Source organism: Ursus maritimus, unplaced genomic scaffold (assembly GCF_017311325.1).
Source record: "Ursus maritimus isolate PB19 unplaced genomic scaffold, ASM1731132v1 scaffold_3, whole genome shotgun sequence".
Taxonomy (NCBI): domain Eukaryota; kingdom Metazoa; phylum Chordata; class Mammalia; order Carnivora; family Ursidae; genus Ursus; species Ursus maritimus.
In genome coordinates, this window is record NW_024425563.1 from 77,622,118 (window position 1) to 77,628,117 (window position 6,000).

Below are 6,000 nucleotides of genomic sequence, written 5' to 3' on the forward strand. Positions count from 1 at the left end.
CTCATTCTTGTATCTCTTAGAAAGATCCCCAAAGAAATAAATACTAGAGGATATAAATAAGATGATTTCTCTGGAGGTATTCAAGGTCTAGAGGGGAAATTGACATAAATACTGCAATTATAATGTGTCAGGCTGTGATATATTCTGTGACAGAGAAAGGTTAGTTGTGACAGTGGGTTCCAGTCTTTTCTGAAGTGGCAATATGTGAGTTAAATGGAACAAGGAAACAGGGTCTTACCATGTGGAGGAGGAGAAAGGCAGAGGTAACATCATAACATAGTCACACTGTATTTCCCACCTCCAGAAGGCTCTAGCCTGACAAAATGCTGCCGGCTTTAGGATTAACTGGCAATTCCACAGAGATGCCTTTCTGGGACCATCACAAACCAAACCAATGCCCCAACAGAGATCACCCATTACACCTTTTAACTTTGCTTCATAAAATCTCAATTTAGTATTGTGCAGGAAATTATGTAATTTTATTGATATCTCCTAGTGAAATGAGATCATCCGAAGACGAACACACACTATTTTGATTGCTGTACCCTTAGCGCCTAGCAAAGTGTCTTGAACGTAGTAGATTCTCGATGGTTCTCTGTAGAATATGAAAAAGCAGAGAAGTTGATGAATTGCTCATTGTGAGTCTCAGGGGGTGATAGAAGATGAAAAATGTAGGAGAGGAGGTAGATTTTGAAATTGATGCTGAAGACTTGGGATTTTATTTTGTTTATAGGAGGTCACTGAAGGTGTTTGAGGAGTAAATTGACGAAGAAAAGTATCTTAGTCAAGTCTTTATACTAAGTTTTCTGACTCCCTCATGAACTGAACCATAATAAAATCACTGAACTTGACAGAATATGCTATACAAAGAGGTAAATAATATGTGTATGTATTCTCATAATGTCAGTCAAGATAAAGAGAGGTTCTATTAACAATATAGTTGTAAAATATAGTTATTAACAATATGGTCGTTAACAAGGTACATTCTTAGTCTGAGATATTTTAAAAATAATATTTAGTTTTTAAGAGAGCCTACCCAGAGAAGGCTCAAAATTTAGGTGTCATTAATTTTTATCTCATTTAGACTAACCTGCATTATCAGGTTAGTGGCTGATTATTTGCAAGTGTTTAAAAACAGTCTTGGAGGGGTTGCCTGGGTGACTAGATTAAGTGGCCGATTCTTGGTTTTGGCTCAGGTCGTGATCTCAGGATCATCATCTCAGGGTCATGATCTCAGGGTTGTGAGATCAAGCTTCGCGTTGGAATTGTGCTCAGCATGGAGTGTGCTGGAGGTATTTTTTCTCTCTCCGCCCCTCCCCCGGCTCACACGTGCTTGCTGAAGGAAGGGAGGGAGAGAGAGACAGAGAGAGAAAACAAGAAAACAAGAAAGAAAGTCTTTAAAAAATAAATACTAAGACTTAGAAGTAATAACTAATAAAGCTATTTAATGCCCTAGAGCTGTGCGGATATGTTAGCCACTAGCTAGATGTGCTCATTTAAATGCAGATTAATTAAAATTAAGTAAAATTAAAGAGTTGGCTCCTCACTCACATTTACCACATTTTCAAGTGCTCCTTTGATCACTGCAGAAAATGCCACTGAACAGCATAATAATACCTTAGAGGGCAAAAACCACAACCAAAAACCAAAAGCTTCGTCATAGTAGCTTCCATTTTGTACTACTATGTTTTTTTTCAACACCCTTGTTTTCTCTGATCTCTTACTTGACTCTGGGAATGAGCTGTTGAGGTAGACGGTGCAGGAATCCCCACCATCACCACCACTAAGAGGAGGGAAGTGGGGGAGAGCAACTCAAATGACTCACCAGCCCACATCGGTAGCAGCACCCGGGCTGGAATAGAATTTTGACTCAACTACAGACACTTTTCCTGGGTGACAGCTCTAGGGGAAAAAAAAAAAAAAAGGGAAAGAAAGAACAAACAAAAAACCTCTCAGTCATGAATTCTGAGAAAATCCCCTTCTAAGAGAGAGCTGGAAATGAGGAAAAGCGGGATGCATTTGCACCCCTGGGGAAGGCACCCTCCCTGTGATTCTGTAGCCAGTTCCTCAGCAGTGTCCTGTGGCAATACGTGGCAAGATAAGACGGGCAAAGAAATACACGCATTTTAATCAAATTGAAGGAAATGAAAGTGGTCGTCAGCAAATCCTGTAAAGAGCTCACGGTCCCCCAGTCATCCCATGCCAGCTCCCGATCTGATTGGCTGTGACCCGGGTTAATTGGTGGTGAGAGAGAAGCAGCAGATTCCTAGCAACGTCTGTAGAGGCTGGCATTTCCTAGTCACTCAGGCATCCCAGCCACACTTCCGTCTGCTCCTTCTCTGTCCTACTTTTGTTGATAAATACAAGCAAATGCGGGGAAATAAAAAGGGAAGGCGATAGTAGCAGCTCTACTTATGAGAGTGTTCTCCATAATGTAGATGAACGGGAGAAATATGTTCAACCAATAAAACAGAGTGTAAAACCTTCAGCTTAAAATCCAAAGCTGTAAATCACATAAAATTCACGGCTTGGAGGACAATGTGTGACTCATAAAATTTCAATTTGTGTAAGTGGATGTTGTTCCTCGCTCCCCATAAAGACACAGAGCTGCAAGACGATTTCTAGAGGAGGCACCATTGCAACACCCTTCTTCACTTTACAAGTGGCCCTGGGAGTTTAGATGGAGGGCTTCACGGTGTACATTTGGGGATGCTGAGGACAGCATCTGAGTCCTGACCCTAAAAGGAAAGGTCCACTTGCTGCTTAGTAAGTTTAATAAAGCAGGATAAAACTTAATAAGGCCGGGAAAGAGTGAGGCACTTGCTAAGTGAGCATGAGTAGTCCTTGAGCAAATTAACACATTTTGGACACTGTCTTTCCTTTTTTGGGTTATCTCATGGATATTCATTATTTTATTATTCATCACAAGAGAGAAGCTTCTTAGTAAAATAATAAAATGCATTGGATGACTTTGCTGATGTTTTCGACCCCTCCCACTATCACTTCCTCCCTCCCTCCTTCTCTGCCCAACTTGCTCCCTTCCCCCTCCCCGCCTCAAGACAGTTGCTTTACTTGTACTTTCGCCTGGATCAAGAACTAATTGGCTATTTTAACTCAGAAAATTTGTGCTTTAACATACATTGTAAAAAAGAATAAGAACTAAAAAATACTTTTCCTGAAGGGAAAATAGGAGAGATGAAGTCTTTCAATGGCCAATAAACCCCCTAATTTCATAATCTATTTGCAGATGTTTTGATAGCAAGGGGATGATTATTTCTGCTATATATAGAGAGCACGAGAGCAAGCGAGAGCGAGCAAGGATTCGTCTTTTCTCTAATTAGCATTCCTTATATTGATACATGATTACTAACCCCCCTAAGTAGGGTGACCATAACACTTATCTTCCAAACCAGGGCATGTTTAAAAGTGGAAGGGTACTATTAATCAGAACAGTGTGGCTCATACACAGCACCCACGTGCAGGAGCAGTACCCGGCTAACTGTGATGTATGTTTGTCCTACTCCTTGTCATACAAGGTTATGATCAAAAGCGTAACACCTTCCATATATACTTGCTGACACAGGTAGAATATGTCTTCTTGGTAATAAATACTGTAGAGTACAACCAACACTTTTTTGCCTGCTTTCTTCAAAGACTCTCTGTTTATCTCTTGGTGAATTGTGTAATCTTGTTATTTATTTATAAGGGTCTGAGGCTGAGCTGGTAGAAAGCAACTTTGCTTTCATAACTCTCAATAACTGAAGGCAGTGGTTTCTAGTTTCAAATCATGGGTCTCTTTCCTCAGTGGCTCTGGCCTATCAAAGAAGTCATCTCTCTTTTGGTACGATATCACACAGCTAGAACGTTGAAAATTATCCTGGGGCCTTGGTTCAAATATTCAATATTCTATCTGCTCAGCAGGATTTGAGACGTATTATTACATGGCCATTTTATGATTCATATTGTAAAATCTCCCTGATGAGTGGAAGATTGAAATATGGACTAAAGTTGTATTTTGTGATTTTTTTTTTCTGATACCATCCATGGTACCCCTGAATAGGTTACTAATTAAAGAATGGGTTTATTAACTGCATACTCTTAAATAATGTTTTGAGACTAGAAAGTGATCAAACTTAATAGGAAGACAACATAATCTGACAGGGCCTAAATTAAGAAAGATTATAGTGGTATCTTCATTAAAATACAGACATAGAAGTGAAATAAATAAGATTTAAAAAAATCCATAAGCTAAAAACTAAAGATATAGGAATACGAGCAGTGAGAGAAAACCAGGAAAGGAGACTGGAGATGGATGGATGGATGGATAGATGGATTGGGATTGATGGATTGATTTAGAAAGCTGACATATAACCAGAATTTTATGTACCTGTTTATTTTTTCAAGATAATTATTTAGAAAAATTCAAGAGACTTTCCAAATAGACAAATGCAAACAATACACGAAGTTTAACTTCTACTCCTCTGCCTACCACTCCCCCATTTTCCTCCTCCTCTTTCTTTATATCAATGTGGATGCTTCCAACTGGAAAAAGTATAAAACACAAGCCAAACTTACTAAAATATTAGGGGGGAGCTTTTGGTTCGTATACCTACAAGTTCCAGAGGAAACTGATGTGCAGACATGGTTTGAATGGGGCTCTAGCGCCCATGAGCTGTGAATCTCTCGGGATGTACAACCCTGTGTGCCATCTTCAGTCACAGGAGGCTTTTCTCGTGGTGGCAACTTGGCAGTTGTTTGGATGGAGATAAATGTTCATGGTGTGGTGGTATGGTATTCCTGGCCAAAGTCTCAAGTTCGGAACTGATTGCTTGGCTTGGGTAACCAGAACACATTTTTTGGTAAGAGATACACTCTTTTCCCAGAGTCAAGCATGAATTCACTCTTTTCCCAGAGTCAAGCATGAATTCACTCTTTTCCCAGAGTCAAGCATGAATTACCTCCAACTGCATGGCTATCACACCATTAGGTAAATGTGGGGTAAAAGATGATTTAGCGTAAACGACACTTCCGCAAAGGAAACCTGGCACCAAATATGGAGACGCAAAGGAAGGAATAGGTAGGCATGTGATTATTGCGTAGTGATGTATCTCAGATGCTCCCCTTCCTTCAGATATTGGCATCCTCCTTTCACCAGTGGACTCTGACGTTCTCGTGTTCCCTTCCCATTTAGAGAACTTGTTATAGCAAAATTTTTACTTCAACAATGTTTAAAATATATTTTTCAAGAGAGGATTTCTCTGGTAGGGCAGCCATCCCATGTGTTTTCTTTGTAACGTAAATATTAAAGATCTTCCTCTCACATTCAGTCTGGCCTATTTTAACATAGTCCTATTTTCTTTCCTGCCAATCTTTTTTTCCCCCAGTTATTTCCCAGGTGGATTGAATCCCACTCCTTTCTACTATTTTAGAGAGAAGTTGCAATATAGTTATTTTTATAAGAAACAAGATTAGGTGCAAGAAACAAGTCCACACATATTTCCTAAAATAACATTGATATGTTCAAACTTACTAGTAACATTTGTGGGGCATATTTTGTTCTTGCCAGATTTAAATACGATGGAGGCAAATGTGAAATAGAATATGTTAAGTAATTACAATAAAAACACCACTAAAAAATGTTCCAATATCTTTTCTTAGTTCTAGTGATGTCAGTAGTTGACTATCAATATTGGAGAAAGATTAAAAAAAAATGGCGTGGGGCGCCTGGGTGGCTCAGTCCTTAAGCATCTGCCTTCGGCTCGGGGCGTGATCTCAGGGTTCTAGGATCGAGCCCTGCATCCGGCTCCCTGCTCTGCTGGGAGCCTGCTTCTCCCTCTCCCACTCTCCCTGCTTGTGTTCCCTCTCTAGCTGGCTGTCTGCCAAATAAATAAATAAAATCTTAAAAAAAAAATGGTGCATTCATAAAATGAAGTCTTGTACAGTTATAAAAATTGAAGGACCTCTTTATATACTTAATGGAAAGAGGTCCACAGTATTTTG